The sequence below is a fragment of the Globicephala melas genome, chromosome 4 (genome assembly GCF_963455315.2).
Source record: "Globicephala melas chromosome 4, mGloMel1.2, whole genome shotgun sequence".
Lineage (NCBI taxonomy): Eukaryota > Metazoa > Chordata > Mammalia > Artiodactyla > Delphinidae > Globicephala > Globicephala melas.
The window spans coordinates 38908899-38926645 of record NC_083317.1 but is presented as its reverse complement, the minus strand read 5'-3'; positions in this window follow the sequence as shown (position 1 = coordinate 38926645).

Here is a 17747-nt window from a genome sequence, read left to right as displayed (position 1 = left end):
TAATAAAACATAGCATCTGAAAAAATATATCAAAGCATTTTTAATCTTTTGGAAGGAAGGAAGGAAAGAAGGGCTGAGAGGAAAAAGAGAAAGGGGTAAGAGGTGAAGGTGAGAGAGGAGAGAGTTTTCCTAATCATTTAGCATTTTTATATCTGGAACAAAAATATTCTCCTTGAAAGATTACTTGCTCCAGTGGTTTTAATGGGCATTTTAAAGGTGGCCTTGTTCTCGTACTAAAATTCAAGGCCACTGAGAAAAACATATCTTTTCCTATGAAAATAAGCAAGTTCATGAACCTTCTAGAGAGCATATGGTCACTACTAATCTAGCAACTTAATCCTCTCCTTTGGGCCTCTTATTCTGTTTCAGGTTATCTATCCTTGCCTCCAGGCAGGACTAACAACTAAGTCATGTAAGACAGATGGGTTTCTAGCTAGTCAAGATATCCAGAGAAGTCATTTTCACAGCCTCTCAACATTAATCAAAACAACCAGCCCCAGAATTTAGGAGAAATAGCATAACATTCCAAGCAGGCAAAACTTATTAGTAAAGAAACACAAATTAAATACTTTGCATACTATGTAAGGCTCTTTTCAGGTCCAGACCTAAGCTTTCTTTTGTTTCTGAATGTCATTTTTTGTTATGATTTTTTAAAGCCTTAAAGTCAGAGTGGTGATTTCTTCTCCCCAATCATTTTGATCTTCAAAAGATTGGAAAATTGTATTTTCTAAATAACAATGTGAAATTTCACAAAGGGAAAGGCAGCTGTCACAAAATAAAATTTAAATAAAATATGGAAAAATCCAAGCTGCTTAACTGACTTTTAAGACTTCCCATCATTTTGCCTTTCCTGTCATCAGGGTTTACGGCTAATTTAATATTTTCATCCTTCACAATTTCCCATCAACATTCACCACTTCCCCCTGTGCACCAAACATAAAGACCCTCTCCCAGGCTTTGTAGGCATACACGCTGCACATCACACAGTATACCCACCCATTCCTTATCAACATGCCTAAATCTAACGGCATCCATGAAAGTCTCACTAAAAATGACTCCTACAAAATGATGCCTCCTTCTACAGACTGAAAACAATGATAGCAGTGTTTATTAAACTCTATCACTATTTATTATTTACTAGTTAACATAGTTCAAGAACTGTGAGAATTATGATGCACAAATTCACCTGTTCCAAGAGACATTCAATGAGCTAAGTATTATTATCCCTAATTTAAAAATTGAAAAAAATAAACCTAACATGAATAGTAATATTTATCAGCAATTTATTTGGCTTTTACTGTGTCTTAGGCACTGTTCTAAAATATCATTTTCCTCTTTCTATTATAGTAAGCTGTTATCCCATGAAATAGATTAGTGATGAACAAACATTTTCAAAGTAGTGTTTGATTATTCATTGTTTGGTTTGACATTGCTAAAAATTCTCTATAATTCCAGGACACTTACCAGATCATGATGACAATGAAATTTTCTCCTCAAAGTGGAACAGTGCTCTACTAAAGAGGAACAGTATGGAGTACTGATTCATATTTAGAACTATCTACCGAATTATTAATAGAATATTAATATAATATTGAAACTTCTAAACAATGAAAGAAGAATGCTGATCTTGGTGATAAACAGTCATGATTCAAGATAGTCACTGAGGAAAAAAATAAAAAGGGTGGGAGGAAACTTTTGGATGTAATGGATATGTTTATGGCATATATTGTGATGATGGTTTCATGGATATATACTTCTCTAACTTATCAGATTGTATACATTAAAAATATACAATGAGATTAGATCACTCCCTAACATGAGATTAGATCACTCCCTAACAAACACCATACACAAAAATAAGCTCAAAATGGATTAAAGACCTAAATGTAAGGCCAGAAACTATCAAACTCTTAGAGGAAAACATAGGCAGAACACTCTATGACATAAATCACAGCAAGATCCTTTTTGACCCACCTCCTAGAGAAATGGAAATAAAAACAAAAATAAACAAATGGGACCTAATGAAACTTCAAAGCTTTTGCACAGCAAAGGAAACCATAAACAAGACCAAAAGACAACGCTCAGAATGGGAGAAAATATTTGCAAATGAAGCAACTGACAAAGGATTAATCTCCAAAATTTATATGCAGCTCTATAACATAAAAACAAACAACCCAATCCAAAAATGGCCAGAAGACCTAAATAGACATTTCTCCAAAGAAGATATATAGACTGCCAACAAACACGTGAAAGAATACTCAACATCATTAATCATTAGGGAAATGCAAATCAAAACTACAATGAGATATCATCTCACACCAGTCAGAATGACCATCATCAAAAAATCTAGAAACAATAAATGCTGGAGAGGGTGTGGAGAAAAGGGAACACTCTTGCACTGCTGGTGGGAATGTGAATTGGTTCAGCCACTATGGAGAACAGTATGGAGGTTCCTTAAAAAACTACAAATAGAACTACCATATGACCCAGCAATCTCACTACTGGGCATATACCCTGAGAAAACCAAAATTCAAAAAGAGTCATGTACCAAAATGTTCATTGCAGCTCTATTTACAATAGCCAGGAGATGGAAACAACCTAAGTGCCCATCATCGGATGAATGGATAAAGAAGATGTGGCACATATATACAATGGAATATTACTCAGCCATAAAAAGAAGCAAAATTGAGCTGTTTATGATGAGGTGGATAGACCTAGAGTCTGTCATACAGAGTGAAGTAAGTCAGAAAGAGAAAGACAAATACCGTATGCTAACACATATATATGGAATTTAAGAAAAAAAATGTCATGAAGAACCTAGGGGTAAGATAGGAATAAAGACACAAACCTACTAGAGAACGGACTTGAGGATATGGGGAAGGGGAAGGGTGAGCTGTGACAGGGCGAGAGAGAGGCATGGACATATATACACTAACAAACGTAAGGTAGATAGCTAGTGGGAAGCAGCCGCATGGCACAGGATATCAGCTCAGTGCTTTGTGACTGACTGGAGGGATGGGATAGGGAGGGTGGGAGGGAGGGAGACACAAGAGGGAAGAGATATGGGAACATATGTATATGTATAACTGATTCACTTTGTTATGAAGCAGAAACTAACACACCATTGTAAAGCAATTATTCCCCAATAAAGTTGTTAAAATATAAAATATATATATATATATATATACAGCTTTTTGTACATCATACTTCAGATTTGCTTTAAAAAAGATAGCTGTCGAAGAGTCTCATAATCTCTGTACCTGACTAAATTACTATATTATTTCTGAATATATGTATATTTATTATACACACACAGTTCCCAATTTTCCACATGGAGTTACTATTTAAAATGGTTAATCTAGGTAAATGACAAACCAATCCAGTTTTTAAAGTTATACATTCATTATGATAAACATGATTAAACTAATGGACCTGTAAGACATTGCCTGTCTCCTGTTCAATTTCAGAATTATATTAATTAGTTCAGTACAGTTTAGTAACTTCTTATCAATTATATTAATGTTTTCAGTTTTTTTAAATTTTTTAATACAGCAGTTTCTTATTAGCTATCTATTTTATACATATTAGTGTATATATGTCAATCCCAATCTCCCAATTCATCCCTCCCCACCACTTTCCCCCCTTGTTGTCCATGTGTTTGTTCTCTATATCTGTGTCTCTATTTCTGCCTTGCAAACCAATTCATCTGTACCATTTTTCTAGATTCCACATATATGCATTAATATTCGATATTTGTTTTTACTTTTTCTGACCTACTTCACCCAGTATGACAGTCTCTAGGTCCATCCACGTCTTTACAAATTACCCAATTTTGTTCCTTTTTATGGCTGAGTAATATTCCATTGTAGGCTTTCACAGTTCTTTAGTAAAAACTGATGATTGATAATACAATAAAGAGAATAAGTAATTACCTCTATGGAGAGAAAAAGTCTATTGTTCTTTCTTGTCTTTGTACAAAAGTTGATGTGTAATATTTTCAATCTTACTATTTCAATTAACACCTAAAATTAAATCTATAGGTCTATAATTTTAAAAAAAATCAATAAAATCAAGATAAATAACAACAAAAAGCTGACACTTAGTGACATCAGAATTTTAAACCATAGGTAAAAGATTTATATTCCTGCCACTGCTATGAAATTTTCTACAAATTTCAGAATAAGTGGAATTTTAGATACAAAAAAAAAAGTGTTCAAGTGTCAGTTTAACTTGATGTATATTTTGAAAAAAAGTACAAGAATTCTTCATGTCCTAATTTGTTCAGATTTTGAACAGATTCTTTTTCAAAAGACTGTTACTATCTTCATAAAGGAAACAATACAGATTGTATAAAAATGTTTCTAACATTAAGGTTTTCACTTATGTAAATAAAATGTTTTACAATTTGAAAATGATTTTTTTCTTCATACTTGCTATTATAATACTTAAATGGTGCATAGTAACAAATTTTGCCTCATTACTAATTGTCTGTCTTCTTAATAAACTTGATTGAGATGATAAATAGAAATCTACCTCAGTTTGATTAGGAAATATTTTAAGAGTGATTTTATATAGGTATTTTTTCCTCCCCCCAAAATATCTTACCAAATCAAAGAAGGACTCTTTGTTTTATCTAAGCATTGAGTAAACGATGTAAGCTAACCTTAAATTGAAGAAAAATGTTTTCTCTCTTTAGTCCCTGCTAAGAATTCTATATTAAATAGAAATGCCTCACTCTAGGGATGGATGGATTTCTGCTGAATATGATGCATTTTCTTCCGTGGAAATTGTTTTGGGATTCTTTAAGATAAAATCTATATAAAAGTTATTATTTTCGGTTACCTGTCTTGGTTCCTTGATTCCTATATTGGCTATTTCCCAAAGGTAATTTTCATTAAACCTTACACTGTAACACTTCTGGACCTTCACCTCTTTGTGTTTGCTTCAGTCGGTGCTCTCAGACTCAGAAATGTACAGGGAAAGAGGGATCTTTCTTTGATTGATTCAGGGAAGCAGGTGCAAAATTTTGTGACCTGACTTTTTTTCCTGCAAGTTTTCTCTTTCAAGTCCCTTAATCTGATATGAAGAACATGGTAGTCTCTAATCACATTCTAATCTCTATTGGTCTAAATCCAAATAATTTCCTTCCACACCCTGCCTGGTTGAGACTTAAATCCCTTATTATTCAATGATCCTATTTTTAAACTCTGCCTGGGAAAGCAGTGGTGGCTTTTGATGCTAATCCTATTCAGTCCACTGACTCTATCCCCTTCAGGGGAATGGCCAAGGATTTTAAGGGGGAAAATATATAGCCAGCCCCATAATAAGAGAAAGAGGAAAGCTAAGTTAGAATTTTCAAAATTACACAGGATAATAAAAATAGAGCCTTTATATTAAAACCCAAGTATATTTATTCTGATGAGCTATCTATTCATTCGATTGGAAATGACTAGTTAAATCCTTTAGCCACAGTTTTTCATGGCCTGGGAGTTCATAGCTACACAATTGTAGGATTAGAATTTGATTTTATATTTAAGGCAACAGCACTGGCAAGTCCTCAGTCAGACCCTTCAAATGAAAATTAACCTGACCACATTCCATATTCAAATTCTAAATAAATATGTTAATTGCTATGATAAATAACCCTTAAGTTCTTTCTTGACTTTCTGTTTGGATTTTTTAAATGGCCCCAAAATAATAAATTACAAAGAAAAACATACAGCAGAGAAAGCTCTGGATTGGGTGTCAGGACACCTTTGATATGAGTGTAATCTGAATTGCAGAACTGCACAACAGGCAGAGAACTGAATCTCTTAGAGAACCCCTATATCTGTTCAGAAGACCAAGAAAAGGGGATTTTGAGATCCCAGGGGTGAGAGAAAAATCCTTTTTTTTCCTTTCTATTTTTCTTCTCTCACCTCTGCTCTCCGATCAGCCCTAGTCATGGAGATGCACTGCTATGGTGTTGATGATGGCATAGGTTCCTACCCTAAAGAGAGAAAAAACTTATCTTTAGCCAAAGGAACCCCTGTGTTCTGAATCACCACTATTTTATTCTCTTATTATTTGACACCTCACCTCAAGGATGGACCCAGTCGTGTGGAACTGTGTGATAGCACAAGGGCTAAAATTCTGAGGGAAACTATTTTTCCACCCAGAGGAGCTGGGAAACAAGGACCCTGGGAACCAGAAATTGTGGAGGGAGCACTGAAGAAGTGAGAGCTGAAGAAGCAGGTTCCCTAATCCTGTGTATGATGGTCCAATACATGAGCCTGAGCCTACTTCCAAGGTCGACACCCAGTTAGAGTAAAGGATTTGAGAATAGAGCTGTGATGTAAACCACCAAATATTTTAGTCCCAGATGAACTCCTGAGTGGCTCATGCACTGGCAGGCATAAACACATAGCAGAATTTATATGTACACTGACATTGGAGCTACTGCCCACAGAGGATGAAATAGAACTTGCCTTCTGAACCTAATCATTTTAACTGTCTTTTATATAACAACAAGGATTTGACTAGGGCTCATGATCCCCCCAACATAATATTCCAAATGTCCATAGTACAATCCAAAATAATAACATGCCAAAGTTGGGGGATGAGGGGACAAAGGAAAAATTGACTAATCAAGGAGAAAGACAAAATGTCAACCCAAGATTGCCATGACAGTGAGATTATCACACAAAGACCTTATAAGAACTCTTAAGACATAAACTATGAAGTAAACACTCCTGAATGGAAAGTAGAAGTTCATAGTGGAAAAACAGAAATAATAGAAAAGATCTAAATGAAAATTTAGAAATTGAATATAAGATATCTGAATTTTAAAAAATGCTAGATGGCCTCAATAGCAGAATAAAGATGACAGAAAAATGAATCAGTGAAACTGAACATAGAGGAGAAATTTTCTAATAAGAATAGTAGAGAGAAAGAGATTTAAAAAATCAATGAATTAGCCCCTCCCCTCCTACTCAATATTGTGCTGGAAGTTCTAGACAGTATAGCAAGGAAATAAAGAAAAATTAACAAAATAGAGGTTGGAAAAAGTAAAATAAAACTGTCTCTATTAACAAACAATTTATAATTGTCTATGAACTCTCATGGAATCTACACAAAACACTCCTATAACTGATAGGTTAGTTTAGCAAGATAGCAGAATACAAGATTAATGGTACAAAAATCCATTGTTTTTTCTAAATAGTAGCACTGAACACTTGGAAATCAAAGTTTACAAGAGCACATACACAAAATCTTACACAATATGGCCTGAATCTGTCTGATAAAAACTCTAAAACATGGATGAAAGAAATCAAAGAAGACCTAATAAATAGATAATACTAAGTTCATAATTGGAAAACTTAAGAATATTATATCAATACTCCTCCTATAGATGAATGTAATCCAAATGAAAATTCCAGAATTTTTTGTAGATATTAAAAACATTTTTCTAAAATTTATATAGAAAATAAGAGTTGAACTCACACTATACAATTTCAAGACTTATTATAAAGCTACAGTAATCAAGAAAGTGTGGTATTGCTGAAGAATGCACATATCAGTAGAACAGAATGGTGAGTTCAGAAATAGACCCACCATATATGAATAATTGATTTTCAACAAAGGTAAAATGTTAATTTAAGGTGAAAGGATAGTCTTTTCAACAAATGGTACTAGAAAAATTGGATATCCATGGATAAATAATTGAATCTTTACCTGTATCTCATACTTTTTGCAGAAATTACCTCAAAATAAACCATAGATGTAAATGTAAAACCTAAACTTTTAGGAGTAAACATAGGAGAAAATCATTGTGGCTACATTTTAGGCAAAATGTTCTTAGATATAAACCAAAGTGATCTTCACCAAATTGTACTTCATCAAAATAAGCAAATAAACAAATTTTAAAAATAAGCAACATCGCCAAAACTGACAGTAAAAATATAGGTGAAGACGCAGAGCAACTAAAACTATCATACATTGCTGGGGGGAAGGCAAAATAGTATAGCCTCTTTAGAAAGGAGCTTAGTAATTTCTTATAAAGCTAAACATATACAAACTATATGGCCAGTAATCTTGACCATAGGTATCTACCCAAGAAAACTGATAACCTACTTGCGAATGTTTATAGCAGTTTTATTTGTAATTGCAAAAAAATGGATGCAACCCAGTTTTTCTTCAACTGGTAAAAAAAACAAACAAAAAAACTGTGGCACAACTATATGATGAAACACTACTCAACAATAAAAAAGGAATAAACTACTGATACATGCAACAACATGGACAAACCACAAATGCACAATAAGTGAAATATGCTAGACTAAAAAGACTACAAACTGTATGATTCCATTTTTATGCTGTTCTGGAAAAGGCATGACTATGAGAATGGAGAACAGTTCTATGGTCATTAGGAATGAATAGGGGGAGTGACCAACTTTAAAAAAAGCAATACTAGGAAATGTTTTGTGTTGATGGAACTGTTGATGGTATCTTTATTATAGTTGTGGTTAAATGATTCTATGCCTTTATCAAGACATACAACTGTACACAAAAATGAGTGAATTTTACAGTAGGTAAATATTAAAAAGTATATTTTCTTAACTGTAGTGTCTGTTCTTCCTAGTTTTCTAGCTGTGTCCTCTTTTCCATTTGTTTATTGAAAAAGTAAGTAATTTGCCAAATACTAGAAAATAGATAAACATTTAAAAAACAAAATATATGTTTGCCTTCATGAAGCTTACTTTCTAATGGGAGGAAACTCACAATGGGCATGGTTATTAAGCAAAATATAGAATGTGTTATTTGATGATAAGAGTTAGGAGAAATATAAAACAGGGGAAGGAATTAACAAGTGTTAAAATGGTTGTATCATTTCTTAGAATGGTAGGGAAGATATCACTGGCAAGAGAAAACCTCACTGAGAAAGTAATATTTTAATTAATATTGAATCATCATGAAATCTACATCAGTTGCATTTTTCAGACAACTGAGGAACGATAAGAAAAACAAATTGTGTTTATATATATAGATCATCCATGATAACAATGTAGAAAAATTAGAGAAAAGGTAGTGAAAATCCCTTCCTAACTTTTATCCATAAGACTTACTATGTCTTCAAGAATCAGCCTAAAAAAAACCTTTAATATTCATAGCCACACTTTGTGTTAAATTGCTCTGAAAATCCTCAGATGGTCACACCTCTTGTTATTAGGAAGCAGTGGTGTAGAAAGAAACAAGGTGTTTCAATAAAATATATGGACAGTTTAATTGCTGATACGACATTTACAAGTATGGGAAATAATGTGATATTTTTATATTATTGCATGATAATTCTGGAAGTTAGCACTAATGATAATAGACAGTCATACTAAATATATATGGGCAAGAAAAAGCATAAATTCAAACTGGCAGAATCAGGTCTTATTTTGAAGCAGCAGAAGTCTTATTTAAAGTGTTCCTGAAAAAATGGAAGGTATTATCAAGGTATAAAGGCATTGGAAACATGATTCCCAATAGAAATACCAAGGTAAAAACACATAGAAAATAATCATTAATTTCTTTTGAAAGAATATAATTTGATGATGGTAATTTCAAGCAGTTATTTACTTAAGCTATAGATACTTAATAATACTATTTTTAATATTCTATCATAATAATTTTCATTGTAAATAAGGTATGTTATTAAATGTTCATGCATTTTATTGAAAGGCTTAAAATGGTCTTGATATTTAATTTTCAAATTATAAAACCCTTTTAGTTTGTGTACTGTAGCATAACAGGAAATCTAGGCAGGATAGATCTCTTTATAAACTATTTGTATCTCTTCTTATTTTCAATTTTATAAAATATACTTCCATTAAGTGTATATCTTATAAATTATGCTCTTAAGATTAAAGTGTGAAAATATAGTTCACCACACCCTTAAAAATATAGAGGCATCTCTTTATAGAGAATCAATACTGCACTTAGTCTTGTATCATAATAGCAGTTAAGTATAGGAACTTTACAGTTTAACTGCCTTAAGGATGCTTCTGGCTTTTCCATTTCTATTCTCTAAATTTTGCCTCATTTTAATTTTTCATCTTTCTCTGTGGAGATAAATTTAATATTTTATTATTTGTGCTTGTATGTGCTTGAATGGAGGCCCATAAACCCTTTGCTCTTTTGTACTGTTGTTTCCTTTGAAAATTATTACTTACAATTCTAGGATTTTTTTGCCTTTTCCCCCATTCCTTTACTATTATAATCTCAAAAGGAAAAATGGTCTGAGAAGAAGCTTTGAATATTGGAACTTCTGTACTTGAATACAGGGTTTTTGTCCACCATGCCCCAGAATAATAGCCAGGCTTCATCTAGTGTAGAACAGAAGATCCCAGGACCCAGTAGCACTGATCCTCAAAGGGCTAATTTCTTCTCAGTATTTACAGATGCAGATGTAAGGCAAAGGATACATTAAGGTTAATGATGCTCTGTTTACATCTTACAGATTTGTAAATTATATTACAAATTTTAAATTGATTCTCATAAAAACCCAAGAAGTAAGTATTGTGGACAGTCATTTTCCTTATATTACAACTCAGGATGCTAAAGCTCAGAGAACTTAGGTAGCGTGCCAGAAATCACCCAGCAAGGAAGTTAGTGTCCTAGAACTGAAACCTGGACCTTTAATCTCCCTCACTTCAGCGCAGTGCTTTTTTGCAAAGCACTACATTTAAAATAAAATATACTGAATGAGTTTCTATCAGACTCCACCATAACATAATTGTTGTTCTGATGTTCATGGCAAGGGCACTAAACTTGACTTTATTACTTTATTTATTATATGTGAACTTACCAAAGCATATGTATAATCTGATAATTAAAACAGGTGAAATAACTGGGCTACCAGTAGTTGTTTTTGGTCAAAATAACAAGAAAATCAGATTAATCAATATGAATTTAATATTCTATCATAAGGGTGTTGACCATAATACTTGTAAGTTTGACTGTATATATATATATATATATATATATATATATAAAGTTGTTTAAAAGGGCACAAAGATCACCCAGATATCAATTTAGCTTCATCATTTTTTGACTGCACTATCTCTTTTCTCAACATCTATAGTTTCATTTTCTTTCTTCACATTGAGCCATAATATATACTTGTATTACTAATATCTAGGTATCAATATATTATGTTCCTAAACAAGTATTAAATTATTTAAGAATAGAAACAATGTTTTACAATTTCTTTTACATACCTCAAATACATGCTAATTGATTGATTTAAAATAGACACAGCAGCATACACACACAGCTATATGCACAAATTTCATTTGCCTTAGTTCACTATTCAATTATTGAGCACAACTTCTCTTATTTATGTTTATATATCTAAATGTTTTCTGCATTTATTTTTTAGATGTATTGTTATAACTTTAAATAACCAATCAATAGAAAAAGAAAACAAAATTAAGGCAACAAATTTCTCTATATTTAAATCAGGGTGCACACATATTTGAGGATGTGTGGTAATATAATTAGTTGACTTTTTACATCCCCATTACAGTAAACTCCAATTTTTAAAAGCTACTTCTCCACATAAAGTTCATGTTATAAACAAATATCAATTAATTTTTTCCTACATATGTTTCACATCTTTTTACTGTGATTTGCTTTATTACAGTCTGCACTCACTTTTTATGATTGCCATTATTCTGTTGTTATTCAATAAAGGTGTTGGTCTTATGAATTTTATTATATTCTTCATTGAGAGAATTTACAAACACACAGAAATGCACACTGAAACATTCTGTTACCAGTATTGTGGCACTTAAAATAAGAAAATTGAATGCCTTTAACAAAATATTTATTTGTATCTCAAGAGTGGATAATAAAATAATTTTTACTATGCTAATAGAAATCACAGAAAAGTAGTTAGAGTACTAAATTTTACATGGAGGTTTTAATTTATGTCCCATTTTAATTATTAATCACCTGTAATATTAAGTAAGTCATACTCCGGCTGAGCTCCTTTATTGGTAAAATGAGTATGTTGAGTGGGAAAAAGACAGAATAATTAAAATTAGTTTAGGGTAACTGCCTAATTATTTGTGAGAAAATAAACCTGAACACAAAACTTATTCCTTAAGCTAAGATAAATTCTATGTCCTTAAGGATTTAAATGTACAATAAAAACCATTAAAAAATACTAAAATTAAAAGTTATTGCACAGGCTCTGGATGCGCAGGCTCAGTGGCCATGGCTCACGGGCCCAGCCGCTCCGCAGCATGTGGGATCCTCCCGGACCGGGGGACAAACCCACGTCCCCTGCATCGGCAGGCAGACTCTCAACCACTGCACCACCATGGAAGCCCGGGGAAATTCTTTTTAATCATAACAGAGAACTCAAAGGCCACAAAGAAAAATGTAGTTGATAAATTTTAGACTATATAAATTTTAACAAAATATAAATAATTATAAAGGACAAGAATAAATTCGATAAAATATACAGAAAATAATATGAGAGCTAAATGGCTAATGTCCTTAATATGCCAAAACCTCTTAAAATCAATAAAATTTTTAAAACAATAAAAATGAGCACAAGATTAATAGAAGTCTAGCGAGAGAAAGAAAAGTATGTTTAAAAGATGCTTTTCTGATTTCTGGCTATGAATCATTTGACAAAAATCTTGCCCACTAAAAGCATCTGGAAATTGAAGATAAAATTATTACAGAATTATACTTTAGTTCATAAGAAGAGGAGGAGGGAGAGGGAAGACATGGGGGAGGTGGAAAGAGGAAATAGAAAAAGAAAACAGAAAAGTAGAATGGTAAGAATGTAAGCAGATATTGTCATTACCCAGGGAAATATAGGTTGACCTAGGTAAACTAGAGGATTAGCTTTTAACTTCACAGGGATAGAGGAATAAGCTATAAGTCTTCAAAAGATGAAGAATTAGAAATGTGGCCAACCCTTGAAGAGCTTCCAAGTCAGTGAATGGTTGGATTAAAAAGAAAATACACCCAGAGGGGAAGGGAGATACCGAGGAATCCTGTTTCTTTTTGTTGGAAATTTAAAGACCTGTGATTCTGTCAATGCGACTCACAGAGAGGGGATAAAACCTTATAATAATTTGCATTGCCTGGAAATTCTCAAGCTAAGAAATCAGTGTAAAATTCTGTTCTAGTCAGGTGGTGATGACTAATTAATGTGTCACCTTGACTAGGCACTCAAATATCTTGGCACCCAGATATCTGAACAACTTTCACAGATGACTCTGTGAAGGTATTTTTTGAGTGAGGTTAACATTTAAATCTTTGAATAAGGCAGATTGCCTGCCATGATGTGAGCGGCCTTATCCATTCAGTTGAAGACCTCTAGAAAAAGACTGACATCCCTCAAAGAAGAAGGAAATCTGCCAGTAGACTGCCTTAGGTCTTGAACTGCAACTCTTCCCGGAGTGTCCAGCCTGCTGGCCTACTCTGCATATTTTGGAATTGCCAGTTTCCACAATTGCATGAGCCAATTCCTTAAAATAAAACTATATATGCACATCTTATTGGTTCTCTTTCTCTGGAGAGCCCTGACTAACAGAGCAGGTGATATATTCGGAAGTAGTACTACAAGAAACAACTACAACAGCACTCTGAAGGGAAGAACCATAAATTAGGCTAGAAATACTCACAGGAAAACAAAACAACCAAAAACAACAAAAAAATTGTCCTCTAAAAAGTCAGCACAAACACATAAAAGAGAAAACACTAGTTTAAAAAAATCTACTATGAGACACAAAAAAATGTCACTTTCAGAGTAATATACTCTATGTAATATCATAGTAATCTGAAACAGAAATAAAATAGGTATACTTAATATTATTACAGTCATGAAAGAATAACTGAATGATTAGGAAGATAAAAACTATCAGGCAGATGTGAGACAGACCAAAATACAATTAAAAATGAAAATATATAGACAGTGAAACTTTTTAAAAAAACTCAATTTCTATAAATTAGAAATAGTTGAAGACAGAATTGGAGAACTGGGTCATTGCACTCATTAGCTAGAATGCAACACAGAGATAAAAAGTATGACAGAGTAGTAAAAAGACATTGAGGCTAAAATGAGATAATCTAACATACACTTGAGTTCTCAAAGGAAAGTATGAAAGAGAAGTAAATTTGAAGATTCCACGTGGATACACACATCCCTTATTTGCACCGTGTGTTCCTTGTCACCTCATAGTGAAACTACATAATAATAAAACAGAAAATAGTATTGAAGCCGCTAGAGAGGAAGATGGCTTATTTGCAAAGGAACCTCACTTAGACTCAAACTTGAATTCTCAATCACGGCATTCAAAGAAGATGGCAAAGGATAACATCTTCAACGTGTTGAATGAAAGCATATATTAATCTAGATGGCTATACTCTGGCAAATTACTACTCAAACCTGAAGTTGAAAGTTCTAATGGAAACTGAATAAAGTTTACTGTTTCTGGAGCCTGACCTATTATTCAGCTGGTATTCATCAGAACAGCCACAAGAGTTGTTAAAACATTGAAATAATTCCATCAGTTGGAAAGCAGCTGATGCTGTAAGTCTTGTGACTGCCTTTCTGAATGATAGAATGGAACATGAGAAACAATCATTAAGCATTTAGTTAAAAATAAGGCAAGAAGTACATAAAATAGGATAATTATACCAACTAATATTTAGATTACAAAAAGAAGATGGAATTAAAATCCTGGACAAAAGTAACCTGTGAGATAGAAGGAAATATGTTTTAAGTAATAGAATTGGTCCATAATAAAATAATTGAAAATCTCAATAGTCACACACCATGAAGAAAATCAAATCATCAGCTAAAATTCTTCCACCTTCCTAACCCACATTTGAAAAATACATTTCAAAAATATCTAGGTCCATAAACAAGATGAAAATACAACCCTCAAAATGGGAGAAAATATTTGCAAATGAAGCAACTGACAAAGGATTAATCTCCAAAATTTACAAGCAACACATGCAGCTCAATATCAAAAAAACAAACAACCCAATCCCCGAATGGACAGAAGACCTAAATAGACATTTCTCCAAGAAGATATACAGAATGCCAACAAACACATGAAAGAATGCTCAACATCACTAATCATTAGAGAAATGCAAATCAAAACTATAATGAGGTATCACCTCACACCAGTCAGAATGGCCATCATCAAAAAAATCTACAAAAAATAAATGCTGGAGAGGGTGTGGAGAAAAGGGAGCCCTCTTGCACTGTTGGTGGGAATGTAAATGGATACACCCACCATGGAGAACAGTATGGAGGTTCCTTAAAAAACTAAAAATAGTACTACCATACGACACAGCAATCCCACTACTGGGCCTATACCCTGAGAAAACCATAATACAAAAAGAATCATGTACAACAATGTTCATTGCAGCTCTATTTACAATAGCCAGCACATGGAATCAACCTAAGTGTCCATTGACAGATGAATGGATAAAGAAGATGTGGCACATATATACAATGGAATATTACTCAGCCATAAAAAGAAACAAATTTGAGTTATTTGTAGTGAAGTGGATAGACTTAGAGTGTATCATACAGAGGGAAGTCAGAAAGAGGAAAACAAATACCATATGCTAACATATATATGGAATCTAAAGAAAGAAAAAAAAAACAGCTCTGAAGAACCTAGGGGCAGGACAGGAATGCAGACGTAGAGAATGGACTTGAGGACACAGGTAGGGGCAAGGATAAACTGGGATGAAGTGAGACAGTAGCATGGACTTATATATACTACCAAATGTAAAATAGACAGCAAGTGGGAGGCAGCCGCATAGCACAGGGAGATCAGCTCAGTGCTTTGCGACTGCCTGGAGGGGTGGGATGGGGATGGTGGCGGGAGAAACATAGGAAGAGGGAGGTATGGGGATGTGTGTGTATGTATAGCTGGTTCACTTTGTTGTAAGGCAGAAAACTAGCACACCATTGTAAAGCAATTATGCTCCAATAAAGATGTTAAATAAATAAATAAATACAAGGTTGTAAAAAGAAAAATATAGGTCCAGCTATTTTATAATAAAGTATCTTAAAGTCTTTTAGAAATAGATATTTGTCTTATTCAAACTATTTGCATTAAGAGAAAAAGCAGAAATATGCCAAATAATTGTAACTTTGATATTAAACTAGATAAGGACATAGGAGAAAAATTACAGGTGACTTTCACTTAAAATATAAGTGTAAAAGTTATAAAAAATAATTTTAAATAAATAAAATATTAGCAAATCACCACTAAGTCAAAATTATTTAAGGAATATAAGATTTTACATTTAAAATCTTTAAGAGAAAAAGAACTAACATCTCAATAGATAAGATGTTCATCATCTTCATAATAATAAATATACTTAAATGAATTATCATTGTTTATATCTAGTGTTTATAAGAACTTGGAAGAGGAATAAATTGCTATGTTCTTTGTGGCTACTATTTAGTAAAAACTATAAAATAGTGCATACTCTTCGACTAAGCAATCCTTCCTCTAATAGTCTATATTGAAAGAATAATTCAAGCACTAATCAACTTCTGTGGATATGGATGTTCATTTTGCATTATCCATAATAGCAAAAGCTGGAAACAATGTAATCAAAGAAGTGGTTATTTAAATAAATTATGATTTAGTAATACAATAGCATATTATGTAGTTGTGGAATGAGACAGATCTCTAAGGACCAGCATGGAGTACACCCATGATATATTGTTGAGTGAAAAAGTAAGTACCAGAACCATATGAATTGTGTAAAGCAGTATGTGGTTTTAAAAAATCTATCTGTTTATGTATTCATAGAAAAACATCTAGAAGGATAGACACAAATCTATTTATAGTGGCAACCTCTGGGACATGGAATTGGAGTGGTTTTAATGTGAATTTGTTTATTCTGCCTTACAGACCTTTTTGCATTGTGGCACTTTAACCACCAATATTACTTTTAAAATAATATTAGAATAAATGATCACTAAATGATTAACTTTTATACCTGAGAAATTGATCACCAACCTTGAACTCTGTTTCCCTCATATTTGTTTATCAAAACCTTGCCTCTACAAAACATAGGCAGAACACTCTATGACATACATCACTGCAAGATCCTTTTCAACCCACCTCTTAGGGAAATGAAAATGAAAACAAAAATAAACAAATGGGACCTAATGAAACTTAAAAGCTTTTTCACAGCAAAGAAAACCATTAAAAAGACTAAAAGACAACCCTCAGAATGGGAAAAAAATATTTGCAAACGAAGTAACAAAGGATTAATCTCCAAAATATACAAGCAGCTCATGCAGCTCAATATCAAAAAAACAAACAACCCAATCCAAAAATGGGCAGAAGACCTAGATAGACATTTCTCCAAAGAAGATATACAGATTGCCAACAAACACATGAAAAGATGCTCGACATCACTGATCACTGTAGAGATGCGAATCAAAGCTACAATGAGGTATCACCTCACTTGGGTCAGAATGGCCATCATCAAAAAATCTACAAACAATAAATGCTGGAGAGGGTGTGGAGAAAAGGGAGCCCTCTTGCACTGTTTGTGGGAATGTAAATGGATAGAGCCACTATGGAGAACAGTATGGAGGTTCCTTAAAAGACTGAAAATGGAACTACCATATAACCCAGCAATCCCACTACTGGGCATATACCCTGAGAAAACCATAATACAAAAGGAGTCATGTACCACAATGTTCATTGCAGCTC